Source organism: Grus americana, chromosome 1 (genome assembly GCF_028858705.1).
Source record: "Grus americana isolate bGruAme1 chromosome 1, bGruAme1.mat, whole genome shotgun sequence".
Lineage (NCBI taxonomy): Eukaryota > Metazoa > Chordata > Aves > Gruiformes > Gruidae > Grus > Grus americana.
In genome coordinates, this window is record NC_072852.1 from 122,083,001 (window position 1) to 122,101,625 (window position 18,625).

The following is an 18,625-nucleotide window of genomic DNA, read 5'->3' on the forward strand; positions in this document are numbered from 1 at the left end:
ACAACTCCCCTCCATTGCCTTTTCTCCTTTATTGCCTCCCCATGCCTCCTTCCCCTCCAGTACTTTTCACCTTAACATTGACACTGTTGCAACTGAATATCCAAACGAAACTAGTATTCATCTAAAAAAATAAAATAAATTTGGGGTAATTTGTTGGCTCCCAGCAAAATGCTTACCGTACCAGATAGTCTCTGGGAGACAAGAAACCAGAAGAAAGATGGGTCATTTTCTTTGCAACATTTGGGATTTTGAAACAGTTCTCATGAATTGAATGCGAATTTTCTCCCACTGGTTCATGACCCAAGCATTGTAATGAAAACAATGGCTGCCACTGGTGCCAGTGTGTGTTCCTGGTCCATAACCTGAATGTCAAAGCAGCAGAGTTATGGGATAAAAGGCAAAATGGCACAGCTGACTGAAATTTCCTAAAGGGCAATAGACAAAAAAAAATATCAGAATAAAAGGACACTTTCTTCCCCAATTCAGAGAATCTCTGATCAGAACTATCATAGTTTAGAGGCTCTTACAGAGGGACAACAGGAAATACTTTTTGTTTCTTGCTCCTTCCTTCCTTCCTTCCTTCCTTCCTTCCTTCCTTCCTTCCTTCCTTCCTTCCTTCTCCCCTTACATATCTTTTGTAATTAGTTTTAATTTCATAAGCATTTCTGTCAGCCATCTGCTCCCTTTGCGCCTCCTTCCTCTGCTTCTCTGGGCCCTGACATATGGCAGCAGTCCTTCCCAAAGGTAAAATTTTCTTCTCCGTGGCCATGGTAGTATCAGTGCATGCAGAAGAGGAAATTGCAGATTCATGGATGACACCCTAAATTTTTTCTGTGTCTCATACCATTTCTCTAAACACATCGTATTTGCTGGCAAGAGATTAAAAGCAACCTCTGGTCTCCCCTACCTGGTTGCTCTCCTCTTCTGAGCTGGTTCTTTCCATTTGGGCTCTGGAAGCAGAATCTATCCTGGGAAAAGCCTTCTCAGCAGTGAAACTGAGATGGGTAAAGTGTGGAGAGGAAACTGCAGGGCACAACACATTACAGAGTGCAATTGTTTTTCATTGCCAGGATATTCCTACTTATTTTACTGATAAATTCCAAAGCGCAACCAAAATTAGCTTTACTTCTTGACCTCGGTGCAGCCTGGCCAGCTCAGCATCCCAAGAACATGAGATGAACAAGTTGAACAGACCCTGTGTTTAAAAAGGTCTCTTTTGTTCTTTAACCCCCAACCACAAAAAGCAGTGTATACAAAATTCAGAGAGATGTGAGACAAAAGGAAGATGGTCTCTTCTGAGCCTGTGGCCTGTTAGCCCACAAAACCTGGGCATGCATCTCCTCTCTGAAAGGACATCATTCCCACATCAGGTCAGGACCAATCGCTGGGTCAAGCTTAATCACATACCAACTTGCCAGCTTCTCTTTGCTGTTCCCTCCAACGTGACAGCTGGCTTTAAGCAAGTCGCCTTTCTTCTTCTCCTCCTTCATCCCTCACAGATGCCCATCATCTTTGTGGCCTCGTGCCAGAACAGAGGGAGACATTTGCTGTGTCTCTGCTGCTCAGGGAAAGCCCTTCCCACACTGAACTTCTGGCTGAGTCCAGACACCGTATCACAAGCCCGGTCCACGCTCAGCCGCCTCCCAGCCCTTTCCTCCTCACAGCTCACGGCGACTTAGCGACTCATCTCGGGGAGCAAGCGACGTGAGACGCCTGCCTCGCTGCTTAACGCAGAAGGGTACGGGGCCAATGGGGGGATAAGTGGTCGAAAAGAAACACGCTGGTGCTCCTTCAGCCATGCCTGGAAATTAATGCAGCCATCGTTTTTACTTTATGACAGCCCCCAGGAGACTGCACAAAGGAGTGATCTCCAGAAGATGGACTTGGGGCAGAAGAGGGGTGAGGAGGCTGGTGTGAGGGGTTAGAGTGGGGAGAGGGTGTTTCTTGGCTAAGATTGTCCTAAAGATATTAAAGATAATTCCTTATCCTGCAAAATCTTTCCACGGATGCTGTAAACCAGAGCCCAGTTGCTTTAGTGAGGAAGGCAAGACTGTGTCATGGCTCACAACTCAATTCATTGCCACAGGTATTTTGTAAATCACAAATGTTTAGCTTTTTCTACAACCAGTATTAATTGAGAGCATTTTTCCAGGTCTGTGGTGTACTGCAAGCTAATAGAAGTTGTACTATGGGTGTGCTTTAGGATCTGTGGTTCATTTGAATGATTTCATAGATTTCTTTAATCTGTCCGAAATTGCAGGTTTCAAGTAACCTTTAGTATTTGAGCCAGACGCCTCCAATTAACTCTGCTCCTTCAGCTGAATGCACCAGAGAGGCCCAAGGCATTAAAATGAGTTGCATGAAGAAACCTACCCAGAATAAATATAATTACAACCTAAGCTTATTGTTCACAACGGCCTAACCTCCAGATGGTAACTCACACAATTAAAATGCTTTTATTTTCTTCAAGAAAACAGACGGGAAAAAAAAAGAAGAAGAAAAGCCACACACATAGTGACTCCCTCAATTTTCCTCCTGGCTCCAGCCACCCGGCACCGCCGCTTACTGCCGGGCTGCCCGTCCTCTCCCGGATTCAGCAGCTTGTGCCCCGCTGTGAGACATCCAGGCATGGGTGACGTGAGGTGGCATCACCCCGAACACTGACCCAGACGGGTGGCTGCTGCCTGGGGGCTGAAGGTCCTTTGCTCCCTGGGGAATCGCTTGTGCGGCTCCTGTGGGACCTGGTATTTGAGATAGCGGTCCCCGGTTGGGCTGCAGGCAGCCTGGCGTGCCCAGCGCCTGCCTGGGTCAAGGACACGCTGTTCTCGCCCGCTGCCGCGCTGCCAGGGAGATAAACGCCGTGCCGGCCAACGGCTTATCGCTTTCTGCAGCCGGGCTGGTCCCTGCCTGCCTGGCGAGGGTGGCTGGCTGCGCTGGAAATTGGGACACCTGCCTCCAGAGCCTTTGCTGCCGGGTCCAGACCAAGGGGTCTGGAAAGATGAGGGGTGATATTGGAGGATAACAGGGAGGGGGCTAGGAATTGCAGGAGGTTAGCACAAATGGGTTTCAAACCCTAGGCTGTAATTCGTGTGTGCATATAGCAGCTATGGGTGGCTGGGCTGAGACAGCCCTCCAGCTCCAAGGTAAAATTTAAAAGGGAAGAGTTAAAAAAAAAAAAAAAAAAAAAAAAAAACAAAAAACAGGAAAGAGGAATTGCAGGAACAAAATGCTTAAGTAAAAACTGCACATTTTGTCGTTTTGTCTCTGTGCTATTGTGTCTTCTCTTTCAGTTAAATTGGGAACTGCTTATCATAGCAATACCCAGTACTAGCATCGCAGCCTGGGATGGAAGTACAGCTTTTTCATTAGGTTTGTAAGTCAGCTGGTGGAAATGGCAAGAACAAAAAAAAATTAGTATATAGACAATTTCCCTTTTTTTCTCTCTCAGGTTTTGGACACTTTGGGTCAGTTGGATGACAGTTACAGAATAAGCCCCTTTTCCTTCACACTCTATAGGGAAAAAAAATCCCATAGACGGACACTTCAGTCTTCTGTCACTGAACCAACAGCAGTGGCTTGTTTTTCTAACTTTAAGCAGAAATGTAACTTCCAATGAAAGATGCTGAAATTACAGTCCTGCAGATGAAGGACAGTTATGTCAGGAGGAAAGCTGCACCCACCAGAGAAGTACTTGCTCTTGCTCTAGACTGACCTGATTTGCAGGCTCTGCCCCCAGCAACAAGGGCCATTTCTCTGTGCTCATTTATTTGCTGTGACAACTTTCAAGGGTACCACATGCATAATAACAGTTACTTTCTCCCTCCCATTGCAGGCAGATGTCCTGTGAGATTCTTGCCAGCAATACAGACCCAGAAGAAGGAGGAGAAGCCTGGAGAAGACACCTTTTTGGCTGTACACAAACCATACCTATCCTTTACCCCATGGAAGGGGAATTGCATACTTGCTAGTGCCCTCACTGATCAAAGCCCCTGAGGTCAGTGCTATGTGCATGCAAATCCAGGCTGGAACAGACCCAGGGAGGAGAAAATACCTCAAACTCTGTACTCTGCAAGCCCCACATAATTAGCTATAGCTATGTGCCACCCAGGGTTACTAGCAGAGGGAGCCATGTCACAACCTCCCATCATGTCTGGGGGTGGCCCCAACACACAGAGCTGCAAAGGAAGGAGGGAACAGGCCATAATGCTGGCTGTTGGACGGCTCAGTGGCTTCTCACCTGCCCCAGCTCTGTGCAGCACTGATGACTTTCCCTCCAGGGCCATGGCAGGGAAACGTCTGCTCAGGGAAGGTGGGTGGGGGCTGAAGCTTCTCTGCCCTCTCCTTCAATCCTTCCTCCCTTTTCCACACTCATGGGGGGAACTGAAGCATTATGCACAGTCAAGACCGTAGCACCTATACCTGCTTCCCTGCTTATTGCAACCCTCTCTCCCTTCATGCCCAATCCCCTCCTCCAGCCCCTCAGTTTCTCAGCCTTTCTCTTCCCAGCACGGCTGCTTGTTTCCAGTGGAAGCACTGGAAAAGTTTTGACTGAAACCCCAAAGGGATACCCAGCATGGGCAATTTCAGTTCAAACTACTCACTTCTGGTGAAGTTGAGATGTAGCTGAAACGAGGTCTGTGATGGAAAGAGCCAAGGAAGGAGCCAGAGGCCAAACTCTGCCTGTTAAGGGGAGAAGAGCTGAGCTCTGCTGGCTGGGACCGATGGGGACAGACCACACACAGCACGCACCAGCTCCAGCACGGCACACCAGAGTACAAACAGCAAGCACTGGAGTAGGAGAGAGAGGAGGGAAGGGATTGCACCTTCTGAGATGCTCTCAGAGCTCCTCACTGTCCTTACAAAGTGACAGGCATGAGCCACTAACTTTCCTAGGGCAAAGGAAAGATCCCAGTGCTCATGGCAGCTCTTCCAGGAGAGAAGAAAGAAATTCAGCGTGTGGTGGGCTTGTCTCTCTCTCTCTCTCTGCCTTTCTTCTTCCGTGCTGCCCTTTCCCATCCAAGATTTGACACCTGCAGTTCAGGTTGTGCAGCGAACAGTTTTGCTGCCTGTGACTGGAGATGGCTAATCCTGATTGCCCCGTACTCCTCAGCCCAGGGAGAGGGGAATAAAAGGTTGAACCAACAAAAAGCACGGGATTGCTCTGGCTGGGGAATCTCAGCCCACTTGCACAGCCCTGTTAGCAGACACGTCTCCCCTGGAGGTGCTTGCAGAGGAGCCAGCAAGCTCAGAGCTACAGCGACGCTGAAGGGGTGGTGCTGTGAATCCTCCTGGGGAGGTACTCTGCTCCCCAGCTTTCCAGTGGAGCCACCTGCAAGAGTTTTGTGCACAGACCTGGACCTAAGCTGCAGGAACAATGAACTTATAAGCTCCTTATTAAATAACGCAAGGCCTGCTTCTGCTGATGTCAATAGATGTATTTCTCCTCTGACACAGGTTCAAGGATCAAGCTCTGGTACTTACCACCTTACCAGTGCTAAGCACTGTCATTCACATTAGAAGACAAAAGATACCAATAGCCCAATAATTGCCCTTTTGTGCATGAGGCAACCCAAAATTGCATGTAAAAGTTAAAAGCACATGCTTGCAGGCAGCAGAATTAAGAAATTACTTATTTATGGTCATCTCGTGTCTTTAAGAGAGAAATTGTTTCAACTGAGGCAGTTGAGTTGAGGCGACTGTTTCAAAACTGCAGCACAAATTTTCACCAGTCTGAAAATTTTTGAAATGTCAGAGGGAAAAAGGAGACAGGCGAAATCCAAAGCCACTTAGGGAAAGTTAAAATGCTTGGTAGGAAGCTGCGGTTGTTGGCTCAGCGGTCCTGTAATGCCACATTATCTTCCCCGAGCCCACTCCTGTTTCAGGCGAGGAGCCTCGCACAGGAGCCTGCGTGCAGGCTCCGACTTCGGAAGCAGGGGTTTGATGCCAAGCAGCAACTTTCTGCTTTCCAAGCTCAAAGCTGTCAGTTTGCTTACGGCAAAAAAGTGATACCCCAGCTCACTAAGGAGCCCGACCATCTGCAGGAGGTGAGAACAGCTGAGCTTTGGGCTTCGTCTTGCACCAGGGGAGGCAGCAACTTTGTCCTTGCAAGCATCTGTCGCTGCATGGAGTTGGGTGAAAAGCCAGCAGAAGCGACTAAAAGGGAGAGCTATCTGAGAGAATTAGCTCAAAAAAACCCCTGACGTAGCCAAAGCTTACTGTTCACTGGAGTGAATTTGGCAGACCCATCTTTGTTTTTTAACATTTTCTAGCTATCATAAAAATAATCCTGTCATGCTGCAAAGGAGATCTCTGGAAGACTAGCAGATGAAGAACTTACTTCTTGACTCAAAATTTGACAAGGAGATGTGCTGAGCCATACGTTTTGGCTGAGGGAGCACTGATTCATAAAGTTGGGAAAAGAAAAAGAAAGGGATGGCTCTGCAGCTAAAGCAACGGGCGCTGAGATGGAGCTGGTGTGGCAGACTGACCTGTGCGACTGCAGGCAGGGAAGCTCCTCTCCATGGGCCCCGGGGGACAGCCGCAGCATGCACAGAGCAGCACCATCCTCCCACCTCAGTGTGGACTGAAATCTGGGCCTGTTCATGCAACTAGCTGTGCACAACACCTGGTATGACAAAGCCCTTGATCTCGCTTGGAGCCTGTGAGCGTTACCATATTGCAAACACGCAGCCACCCTCAGACCTGCTGAGCAGCCTCTGTCCTCCCTGGTCCTTCATGACCTGGTGTTCTGACAATAGCTGGTATGTTTGCACCTGCGAAATATATATGCATACCTATATATACATATCTATAGGTAGGTATACATATATGCATGTACATAGATGGAGTAATTTTATTCGAACTCCTCAAAATGCATGCCCAGGCTTAGCATGGCTTTCCCCCGGCACAACAGCAGCAGCCAGCTCCCTACAGGGTCCCGATGAGGGGGGCAGCCCTGGCCCACCACCCTGCTCCCCCAGAGATGGGCCAGGTTATTTATGAGGGGCTTTTTGGTGTAAAACCATGGTGGAGTGCCATCTGCTGGGCATGTGCAGGGCTCTTCAGGCACAGGAGAGGAAGAAAGCGAAGAAAAAAACCCCAAAGAAATAGGCTGTGTCTGCGCTAGGACATTAAACTTCCCCGAGACCCTTCCCCAGCCAGCTGGCACGGAGCAGCCCGCGGCCAGGCTGGTTCACCCTGCCACTCAGCATGGCCCCCGCAAAGTCCCTGGTGGAAACGACCACTGGCTCCCACCAACTCCCAAACCACCCGGGAGAATTTCTGGGGAGAATCCCAGTGGACCCAGGCCAAAAGCATGCCAGGGACCATCCTGATGGCGTGGATGTACCAGGAGTAAGGATGCACCAGCAGCAGCCAGTGCCTGGGGATATGCCCTCGTACTAACCAATTTGTTAGCATAGATGTCTTCGTGTGATGTGCATGAGATGAACCAGGCCAGTGCCAGGGAGGAGAAGCACGAGCAGGTTTCCTACCTTGCAACCTTAACTGTCTCATGCAGCAGCTCTGAATCACACCTGGAGGTATCTGCTTCTGTCCATCAGCTACACAGGGAGCTTGCCCCCCTAAATGTACAGGCACCCCAGCTGACTGGCTGGAGTGAATCCCTCATGCTTAAAATCTCTAAAAGGAAAATCACCTCCTTTTGAGCCATTCCTCCCTGCTGCATCTTCTCTGATTCATCACAGATGGTGGCAGTTATTGAAACCTGAATCACAGTTGCATTAGGTTAACCCACCTCTGATTACAGTGCACATGAGGAATACAAAAGGAGGAGGGAAAGAAGAAGGGGAGAGCGGGAGGCAAACTGCAAATTAAAGGCAAATCATGAGGTTGGTTTAGGCTATTGTGTAAATGCGGGTGGCTCAATTTTCCACCATGCCAGGAAACTGCGAGACATACCACAGTGCCAAAGACCAAGTTTCTTCAGGACAACAGCTATTAAGATCCCTGCTTTTTGTCCTATTAGAGATCCAACAGCCTCACACATTTCTGTACAGCTGCAGCGTGTTTCCTTCCCACCACTAAGGATCCTGGGAACCAATGGAAAAATATATGGGGACAAACTTTGTCAAGGGTTCTCAGAAAATGTTTGTAAAAGCACTGAATCTAAATCCATAAATGCTTTGCCAGCATGCAGTAACCACTAATTCTAGTTTCCTCCATGAAATACGTCAAAAGTAAGCTTCCTCTCCATCAATCAATCGCCTCCCAAAAGTAGGAATGAGACCTTGATGGGAAGGAATGGTCAAACCGAACAAGCAAAAAGTAACACGTCCTTCAAAACAAGCACATACTTTCTTGACTGTAGGGTTTTATTCATGTCCTTCCAGCCCACTCCAAACACACAAACTTATCACCCTCAGGTTTTTGTGCCAAATCAATAACAGCTTGCGCAGGGATTGTGGAATGCTACATCTGAAAGCCTCTCACACACTTTGCTGAAGTAAAGGACTGATAATAATTAATAGCTGCCAAGGACATTCAGCCTCGTTGAGTGGTTGTTAGCATGATTTTCCCCTGGACAGAGTTTAGACTGAGCCTTTCCAATTTTCCTGGACAGCATCTGGACGCCAGAAAATTTCTCTGTGTTTTTGTACATGATCCCCAGCAGAAGGTGAAGAGAACATCCCGTGAAGCCCTTGGACTGAAAAACCTTGATGATGGACTGGGTCTGCACTTCTTCTAAAAGCTCTTCCCATGCAGCAGGTCTGTTCAGCTGTGCTAGAAAGGCATGGCTTTCCCACCCGTAATGGCGTCCGGGCTTTGGGTAGGTGAAGTAGCTCTGGACAGGCTTTCAGGTCACAGAGGAGTATCAAAACACCACGTGCTGGAGGCTGAAGGATTTGTTCCAGACAGTTTCTGCCTCTCATTCTCATTATTCAACCACTCTGATAGGGTTAGAAACCTTAGGAATTGTGCCTGGATCGTAAGCTGCCTTTATTTCGCAGTCATTCTGGAGCTGATCCTAAAAGTGATGCTTTTGGGAGCAACAAGCCTAATAACATCACTCACACAGTAGCTAAAGGAAGCAAGAGAGCTGAAGGGAAACGTTCAGCTCCTGGCTCTGCAGCTGACTTTTGTCAGCTCCTCTCAGACCATGGGAGGCAAGTTTCTGAAATCTCCCCATTTTGTTCCTTTTTTCCTCAGGCCAGCTGGAGCCAGGAGAACTGCAGAGCCAGCAGGCACCGAGCACCTCAAAGGCAGTGGTCTTGCAGAAGAAGGACAACCTGGCGGGGAGCCAGGAAAATAAATGACCCCAGCTCCGAATGCCTCACAGGTAAATCTGGGTGCTTTAATGTTTCTCGGCAGCCAGGTGTTTTCACTTCATCACTTCATCTTCTGTTGCTGCTTCAGTTTTTCATCAGAAATGGTTGTGACAGCATGGGATGCACCTCAGCGGGATGCAGTACAGAGCAACGCTCCAGCATCTGCCGTTTCCTTTGTGGTTTTCTCTCTTTAATAAGACACAAGCACACTTTTGAAGGTGCCAGTGCTTATCCTTGGGCAGCTGGAGCAAAGACCTTCAAAGAGACTGCAGACCTTGATTTTCTCAGACTTGTGTGGTGACCCCCAGGCTGTAGGATCAAGACATGGGATCAGACCAAGTTCTGGCTAAGTGTGATCAACGAGGAAACTGTGATGGGAAATTCATGCCCAGCAGCAGGCTGCAGCAGCTCTAGTACCTGAATAGCTACTGGGAGAGAGAGTTGCTTATGGCAGAGCCCAGCCTGGTGCTTATTCCCAGCAGTCAGGGAGGCCAAAAATCCAGTCTAAACAAATGCAATTTAGTCCATTAGCAGGCATCAGAGACATTACCTGCCTCGGCAAAACCCGGCTATGTTTCTAATTAAGTAGGGATAGCTCAGAGTCTGTTCTAGCCACTGTGGCTACAATCCCAAATTCCCACAACAAATTACCTACACTTCTCACCATTAACAGAATTACCTGTTTATCTGACATCATTGGCCAAACGCTGGAGCACATCCTCACACAGAAGTGTTATTGTAGCCATCACCTGAGATTTGTTTGAGCAGGGCTTGGGGGCTTTGGACCTTCATAAGAGTCCGCTCACAGCCTGAAGGGCAGGAGTTTCTTTTTGAGGGTAAAAAAAGAGAGGCCAGTGGGGGATTAGGCTTCCTTCTCCCTGTATCTCTTTGCTATTCATGGTACCAGCACCTAAAGAGACTTTTTTTTTGCTTCTAGTCGACAGGCAGAAGTGAAGGAAAGCCATACTCTCTCATGCAGTCCTTCTTGCAAATTGGCAAAGGCAGGTATTTTATCCAGGGCTGCAAACGAAAGTTGCTTTACCTTAGCTGGATCAGCCCGATTGTTTGTGCTATAACTGAAGCACTAATACATAATACCCAGGCTGGCGTTAAACCGCTAGCATGGGTACGAGCTGCAGCAGAGCTGTGGCAACAGAGAGCTCATCATTGCCAAGCCCACTGGAGAGCCAGGTAGTGCTCAGGTAGTCACTCCTGATGGGCTTCCTGCTGCCCTGGTCCCACCACGCCGTGGTGTGGACCTGCCCTTGGTTTTCCTCACAAATGATGAGATGGAAAGAACGGCCCATTTCTTTCCTGGCTGCTTTTCAAAACCCCTCCCCAGGTTCCCGTTCAGCTGCCGCAGCCGTGGGTGACGGCTCCGGGAAAGAGGCACTTGGCCGGTCTGACCGTCCCTCTCCCACAGGCAGCAGCGGAGGGCAATTGCTCTGTGAAGGGGAGCGGAGAAGGAGTAAAAGGAGAGTAAACCCTGATCTGATCAGTCTCAGGTGGATAATACTGTAAAATGATAAATTGACATTCCCAGGGTCTGAAAACACAGCTTGGACCTGGGCAGCACCTCATCTGCAAGAGACGTAGGGACAATACTTTTCTGCTTAGTTTTAAAAATAAGCATGCTTGTCTGCTGCAGCAGCGGCGGCTGGTCAGGGTTCGCCTGCTTCCCGCTGTCCGGTTTCACCTTTGCCGGCAGGCAAAGAGGGATAATCCCTCCGTCATCTGTGCCGCTGGCACCCCATGCCTTGCCGTCGCGGAGCTCTCCATCCGTCCCAGCGTGCCCTGTGCTGCTGCACCACGGGTAGGAGGGTACTCGGGGCCGCTGTGCCCCTTCCACCAGCGCCCAGAGGGAAGAGGGGGGGGCAAGTCCTTTGCCAGGACCCCTGCCTGATGGAGGGTCCCTGGGCTGCATGCAGAAAGCAGCATGTGAATTGGGAGGCAGCTATCTCTGGCTGCAGGGACGGCTGGATCAGAGCTGCCCCTGGGCAGGGCTGAGCCCTGCGCCCCTGCTCCACGGCTCCTCGCAGGGGCTAAGGGGAGAATGACTGGCTGCTGCCCGCCGGGCCAAAGGCAGACACAGGCAGCATGCACTCACGGTTTGGGAAGAGACTTAGCACGGGTTGGAGCTTGGCTGAGGCTTGGCATGGGTGGCTCCAAGGGAAAGCCGAGTGCTGCTGCAGCAGGTAGTGGAGCTGTCAGCACAGATGATGGCCATCTTCCTCTGAACATACTGGCAGGTGTCAGTCACTGCAGTGACAGGCACACCTGGGGCACTAAGGGTGCTGAACTCCTGGCCAGAACACCACGTACCAGCAGACCTGGGTTTCTGCAGCTCTGTGCAACAGCATATTCACAGCAGCCTTAGCTTGGAAACCCAGAGGCACAAGGGATTTGGGGAGTCTGCAGGAGCTGGAGAGGGGCTGAGGAAGAAAGGACAGAGCAGCAGGGACATGGACTGGCTCTTGGGAAATGAGGCAGAGTAGGCAGGGGTAGCTCCTGGCAGGGGCACGGCCTGGGGTGGGTGGAGGTGCCAGGCTGGAGGAGGCTGGGGGCGCAGGAAGGAAGGATGGACAGGGACAGACGGGACGCTGGATGAGGAGGCAGAGTGAAAAAGGTAAGCGGGGCACAGTGAGGGGCGTCAGGCAAGGGCTGGGGCCTGGAGAGGGGCAGGACTGGGTGCAGGGACGGACAAAGACTGGACAGAAGGTGAAAGAAGATGTGCAACAGGGAAAAGGGAAAGCGCTGGGGAAAATAAGCCTCACCCTTATGAAGAATGTAACAATTTTTTTTCTGTTAAAGCTTTTTTATTTTAATTGCAGCTGTTCTCTTTTTCTCCTAGCTTTCTTTGCCCATTCTTTCCCTCCTGGTATTTGACCCTCTATTGGTAATTCCCCTTCAGTGTTTGCTAATTTTCTGTCTCTTGCTCTGCCAGTACAACTGTTGTCGCATGCATTGTGCTATGCCCTCTATGAAATGATGCACAGATAGCAAACAGTCCGTACGCACAATACAAAGGCTGCTCTTACCTCTGCTCTGGCACACAGCTTAGTCTGCTGTCTGCAATTATCCTTTCGGTTCTTCTCTTCGTCTTCTTCTGTTCCTCAGGTCTTGATTTTCCCCTGTGTTTCCTGCAGTCTGGCCGCTTGCCAGCTTTGCCTTCCCCCCTCAAGCTGAGTCTATCCCTATTCCTGCCATTGGTTTCACTTGCAGTGCTTCTTTCCCTTGCCCAGACCAGCCTTGCTGAGACAGCTGGAAGGGAGCCGTGTAACAGAGAGGACGTGAAGAGCATCTACTGCAGATCTCTGTGGTCATGGCTAAGGTCAAAGAGCCAAACGTTTATGGTTTGTGCGTGGGTGTTATGTAAACAACAGCAATTATTCACTGTCAAAACTTCATAACTCGGCCAAAACTCAACCATTTTTTGCTGGAGTGTTCACAGAGGCTGCTACTTCTGAAGACTCACTTGCAGCCAGACTTTAAGCCTTCCTCTCCCAGCTGTAGAACTTTGTTACTATTATTAAATAAATCACTGTCACAGTTACACAGTGAACTTCCCACATCACCCTCTCCTGCCACTAGAGATGTGATGCTGTTGGGTATGGCCACAAAAAGCATATTCACTTATTTTTGTGAATCTGTGAATTTGTGAATTTTTCAGCTCGTTACAAAACAGCAACAGTGGCCCTAAAGCACATGAGCACCAAAGGGCATCGCTTCTGGTCTGTTCAGTGCATTTGAAGGACTCCCACTGAAATGAATGGAAGCATCTTCCCATTAATACAGCAGGTTTTAGAGCCTCTTGCGCCGAGGTGTCTCACCCTCTGTGTACTGTTCACGCTTTTGTTTATGAAATCCTCTGCGGATGGGAAGTTGCATTCTGACGGTAAAGGAGGAAGTGGCCAAAGTGTTTAAGTTGTTCCAGTGGAGTTGGACACTTAGCTTACACAAAGACGGCCTCATCTTCTTCTTTTTGACTAGACATTTGGAAATGGCATTGGCTCCCCAAAAGTCAGCGAAACCTGGCAAAAGTTAGGTCAGCTGGGGAAGCAGCAGGTACTTCAAAAGGTGACAGAAAGCCGTCAGGACTTTAACATACATGAGATGGCTTCTGATGACCCTTTAATTGCCCTTTCAGAGGCCCCATGTCTAAGGTAAAGGGTGGGGTTTCTTCGTTATACCTCGATCCCCAAGAAAATCCCTTAGTAATCCCCATCCTTGCAAGAATGCACCTCCATCCTCCTTCTGCCATCACATGCAGAGTAATCCTCCTTTTCCTGCGTCACCCGTTCAGTGATCCTTCTTACTCTGCAAGATCACATGCGCTGCATGCAGCAACCTCCCTCTCACACTCGCAGGGTGAGCACTGAGCTGGGGAGAAAACACCCTCCCCTTCTACTGCATGTGGCAAAGAAAGCCTCCCTCTTTCCCCACATTCCCCACAAGACCCACACACCTTAGATCCCCTTTCCCTCCCCTTGATGCCACAGGACCACTCTTTACCAAGTGGTACCAACCGCAAAGACGGTGCTTCTTCACCAGCTAGCTTTTGCTGCCTGTCTCTGAGATCCATTTCTCTTTGCTGCCATAACCTTTCCCACCCACCCTCCCGCTCCTCTGAGGCCGTGAGCAAGGCAACACCATGCTGACGCTTTCTCTTCTGTCATAGCAGTGGGACATGCCGAAAAAACAGACCAGGACTAGGTTACCCTGCCAGCTCCCCCATGTACTGGTGCTTTTGCATCACACAGAAAGCATTGTATTGCAAACCAGGGTGCTGCTTACTCACAAGGGAAGCCTGTGCTAGCTTGTGGCCTCAGGTAAACAGCTGCATTTTTTCAGTGTGAGAAAAGGCAGGCAGGGCACAATGAAGAGAAAATACCCTGTGGAATGGCCTCCCTCGGTGCGTGCAACCCCAAAGTATCAGGGTTCGCAGACTCTCTTGCTCCAGCGTCACAAGTCCCACTGCAGCCAGCATAACTCCTGAGCGCCCAAGGAAATAGCTCTATTCATTAACCATACAGCTGACCAGGGGAGAATAAATAGGCTCAAAAGCTGCTGGTTCCTAGATTATTGTCATCTTGCGACTCTGATTGAGCAGCAAAATTGGGGTGGAGATGATAAGATCCAGAAGTGACGGTGACTTGCCTACCTTTCCCTTCCTCTTCTGACACCCATACAAGAGCTTGGCTGTGCTTCTCCCAAGGCAGCCTCTCCCTTATTCGGTAAAGATGACTTAATCCAGAAAGGGTGATGAGAAGGAGAAAGATTTAAATCAAACCTGATTACTGGGACTTGATAGGCTTCCCTGGCAAGCTGTTCTGGGACTGACTCAAAAGTTGTCAGCTCGCTGCCCGCTCCCTTGACAACATCGTTCGGAGGGCTCGGGAGCCTTGTGAAATGCAGCCGTTCTCTCAAAGCCCTCCTCAGCTCCAAAAACCAGCCTCTCCTTCCCCCCAGCAAAGGGCAGGCGTGCACTGGGGGTCGTCAGGAGTCTGAGCAGCACGTGGCTTTTCACTAACCCTTCAGCTACCGGTGGGAAAACAGACAGAGAAACAGAGCAGTGAGCGCTTCGTCCAAGACTCTTGAAACGGCATGCTTTCGCTGTGGCTTTGGGAGTAATCCACCTAAGAGATTACTCCGGCGTGGCTGCGAGATAATCCTGCCAAGCCATTGCATGTGCTCAGCCACCGTCCCCCAGATGCCGGGGCTCTGCCCAGGCCTCTCCCAGCCCACGTGAACAGCTCGTGATGGCCAGGGGAACCTCAGGACGGGCACCAGGGAGGACCAAACTGCAGCCGCTCCCCATCCTGGAGAGTGGAGAGGTGCTTGCCGGCCTCAGGCTGGGAACAAGGAGAAGGTGCCATCACATCAATGGTGGTGGCCATCACAGGGACCAACCTCCAAGGCAGGCAGGTGCCTCCTGGCAGAGGCAGGAAGCAAATCCCTAACTTTGGAGCTCGCGAAGTTTATGAAAAAGGTGGTAGGAGATAGTCCTGGCCATGGCAGAGACCTGAGCTCGGTGGCTGTGGAGATCCCATCCAGTCTCGTGCAGGGAAGGAGGGGAACAGATGGCTACAGGCACAATACGAGTGGTAGAGGGACAAGCACAGGGGAGTTGCAGGCGGGAAAGCTTGCTGTCCCAGACCAAGCTACAGCAAGGTCAGCTAATGCTGGTCAACACCTGAACCCTCCAGGGGGATGCAGACCATTAAAAGTCATGGAGAAACATTTCAGAAACGATTCTGAAATGAGGCAAATGCATCCATTTTTTTCCTCAGTGCAGTCATAAATGCAGCTATTAAAACAGATTGGGTTATAAATGAAAAAAAAAAAGCCACAAAACTGGGCCAAAGCAGCATGAGTGTTTTATTTTTATTAAAAAATAGAGAGTAATAAAGTAAAGCTGTAATAATAATACGAAAACGTTGACTAATATCTGTGAAAAACTTGGAGAGCCATAGAGGGAACGAGCTATTGTGTTTTGTGGCGGGTGGGGTGCTGGTGAAGTGTTTGTGGTTAGGACAAAGACACTGAATTTTGCAAGCAGAGCCGATGAGTTTTAGGGTTTGCTTTCTGGAGACTCCCTGCACCAGTGAGGAAATTTCTCATGCTGAAGGAAGGCAGAATAGCCAGGCTTTTATTGAACTAACCAGAGTCTCTTCTGAGGGTCTTTTTTCTCCTCTTTCTTCCTCCCCCTTCCACCACCGAGTGCCATTGATAAAATATATTTCAATATTGCAGAGAGAAAAGCAGTGACAGACAAAGAGCTCCTTGGTTTTGTGCCGTATCAAATCTATTACTGCAAATCCAACAGCACCTGCCATTTTACCTTGCTGAGCTGGCTTTGTGGATGAGAGCTGGTGGGACCTGGCTGAGGAAAGGCTGCGTCTGTGAAAATTTCAGTGAAGTAAAAGTTCAAAGGAGGGGAAGGGAATGGGAGATAAGAGAGCTTCGAATCTTCATTTGAAAAGGAAAGAAAATCTGATTAAGATGTGCTGGCTAACTCAAAACATATGAGCCTGAACATCAAAAGGTTTGTAATTTGTACACGTGCTGTAGATAATTATCAGTTTAACTCGACACTTCCTACAGCGACAGAGCTGACGTCAGACCTCTTCAGCAACCGACTTTCAAACCAGCCTCTGACATTGAGCGAGGGCCCCGCTGCTGACGTGACATTCCTCCCCACCGCCCCTTACACCCCTGCAGACGCGTGCATGCCAAAAAGTCTGCTCGGACCCCTCTCTCGGCTGCCCAAAGTCCGAGACCCGGGTGAGGCTGAGAGAGGAGGCGGGAGGCTCCCAGGCAGCTCTGGATGTCTCCTGCTGCTGCTGCTGACCTCTTGCAGATCCCCCGTCCTGTGGCATGCACTGCGAAGGACAATGACAGAAAACCTAATTTAAACGGGGCTCCTGAGACTCTGTTAAAATGTGGCCTAGAAAACCAATGATGTCAGACGCTGCTTCCTTCATTCCACTGCAATGCAAGGATGGCCCTGAGCTGGCTCCTCCAGCGCTGCAAAAAGTGCTCCAGTGCTGCAAACCAGGGAGGTGCACAAGGCAGCTGGTGGCCCGCTCCTGCCCCAGCTCTCCTCACCCTGCTCGGACAAGGGCTGCCAGCATCGGGGCAGAGCCGCCACGGTGGTGCAGGTGGGGACAGGGTCGGGGGTGCCGGGAACCATGCACACAACCTGTCTGCCTCTCGGCCAACTGCGGTTTCATGTCACAGTTTGGCCGGGGGCAGCTAATCTTGAAACTCTCTGCATATTTCTGAAGCCAGAAGGTTAGGGCAGAAGGCAGGTAATGAATCCCAGAGAGATCTCTTCCAAGAGAGCCATGTGTAGCATGAACATAGAATAATGTGACTTCAGGGAATGGCAAAGCAAAGCATTTTCCTTCCCTGTCCGAGAGACTTCTGTTCAGTACCAAGCTCCCCCCGAGAACTGAAATGACCTTCTGTCTGCCTGTCCACAGGAGAGAGAGACAGGACGGAGGCAGAGGAGAGCTCACGTTTTTGTTAGAGGGAAAAAGTAATCAAAAGTCTGCTGGTGAAATACTCCTAATCCCTATGACTCCTTGTACAGTGGAGCTGGGAATTTTGTCCCTCTCTCTACCCATGCATAGCCCCACAACAGTTTTCTTTCATTAAGAGCTCCTTGCACTTCCTCCACAACCCCAAGACCACCTTCTCTACATCCTTTTTTAATTTAAGGATTTTATTGCTTCGAGAGAGGAGAGGGGAAATGCTAACAATTACAACTAAGTCCCCTACTGAGCACTCTGTCATAACCCCATCCTTGTGGAATATGCTTTTTTTTTCATGTACTTAATCATTCATTTAATGGATAGCCAACTGCATGCAAAGCTTCAAGGTCTATAAAGAATGAAGCCTAACCTGCAAGACGCTCTGGTAAGTCGAATGTTTACAGTAAGCACAGCAATCCATCAAATGTCCTCCTGAAGGCTCCTGACGAACAGCTTGAGGCCAATAAAATACTCAGGATTTTTTGGGGGGGTGGAGAAATATACCTATAAGTAATCCCTCCTGTCTGTGCCAGGTCTGAAATGCAGTCATCGTTAACACCACGGAGAGTAAGCCAGCTCACTTTATAGCAAAGTGGATTCACACTCTGTTGAATATTAGACACACACCGACAGATTGACCTCCCCTGGAAGTTCAGTTCTGTCCCACTCGGCAATCAATTGCACCACTTCAAACATCATAAAGTGTCATGTGTTTATTTTAGCAAAAGGAACTCCAGATACAGAACTCAAACCTATTCCTACAATGGTGCTTTAATTACCCAAAAAGGCTGACAATAAATTTACATTTTAATTAAGAGTAATGAATTATGTATGACTGTGTAGCACTTTCTGTGTAGCTCACAGATGAGCACAGAGAGAGGTATGGCATGGATTGCAGGAATTTATCCTCACAGTACAGGGAAAAGGCCCTTTTGTTTGCAATTGCAGGCCATTTAGGAAAAAGGTCACTCCAGCTAGCTAGCAGTATGTGAAGACGGTCCTGCTGCACTACTGCAGTTCTGCTACAGGCTCCGTGTTGCATTACGATGTATGAGAACTGAGTCCAATTTCCCCCTGTCATGACAGCACAAGACTTGCAAATCACATCACTGGAAGTTTACCCCTTCTGAATGCATTAGGACCGTATATGTAGGAAATGATGGCAAAATATCTCCCATCCTTAGCAGGGACATGGAAACACCAACGTGACTGTCGGTGTTGCAGACTCCCATGATTTTGCCATGTTTTGTCAGTTCATCTGTCACAAGTGTCACTCATCACCACATAAAACCATAGCATTCA

At 49.3% G+C, this 18,625-nt stretch overlaps 1 long non-coding RNA gene across 1 annotated transcript; it reads left to right on the forward strand.

Annotated features, from left to right (window-relative positions):
* Positions 1-8,570: 8,570 nt before the first annotated feature.
* LOC129201717 (uncharacterized) lies at positions 8,571-17,707 on the forward strand. Its single transcript, XR_008575472.1, has 3 exons — positions 8,571-8,727; positions 9,169-9,298; positions 16,392-17,707. It is a non-coding gene; the product is annotated as an uncharacterized LOC129201717 (long non-coding RNA).
* The last annotated feature ends 918 nt before the right edge of the window (positions 17,708-18,625 follow it).